This window comes from Rhea americana, unplaced genomic scaffold (genome assembly GCF_003343005.1).
Source record: "Rhea americana isolate MKP2758 unplaced genomic scaffold, rheAme1 scaffold_423, whole genome shotgun sequence".
Taxonomy (NCBI): Eukaryota; Metazoa; Chordata; class Aves; order Rheiformes; family Rheidae; genus Rhea; species Rhea americana.
The window spans coordinates 3,929-4,509 of record NW_028186561.1 but is presented as its reverse complement, the minus strand read 5'-3'; positions in this window follow the sequence as shown (position 1 = coordinate 4,509).

The following is a 581-nucleotide window of genomic DNA, read 5'->3' as shown; positions in this document are numbered from 1 at the left end:
GCGGGTGTGCGTTGCAGCCGCCCCTCGGCGCTGGACCAGAAGCCGGAGCTGGCCGCGCAGCCGAGCCGCGGCCGCGTGCAGCACCGCGCTTCCCCGGGTGCTTCACACGACACCGTGCCAGGCTTTTTTCTTTCAACCCCTGACGAACGCCTGCATTTCTCTTTTCCGGCAAATTYGCCGGTTGCGTGTTCCTTCTCTCCGGGTACGCCTGGCAAGCCACAAGCGTCACCACGTGCCCGCGTAACCTTGGCGCTGGGCCAAACCGACCGGCCCCCCACTCCCCACCCCGCCGCGGCCGGCAGCGACGCCGTTTCGGGCAGGGCGCCCCGAGCCCGCCCGGAGCGCGGTAGCACCAGGCGGCTGGTTTGAGGGTTCGTCTCGCCGGTACGCGCTGCGCTGCCGCGCGGGGCTCCGCCGGAGCTGGCGGTGGTCGGCGCTCCGGCGCGGCGCCGGCGGCTGCCCCTGCTCCCGCGGGCGGCTGCGTTGCAGAACCGCAGGGCGGCTTCGCCCGCCGGGGTCTGGGCGCGCTCGGCCTTCGCCGCCCCTCCCTCGCCCTCCCTCGCCCTCCATTTCCGCCCGCC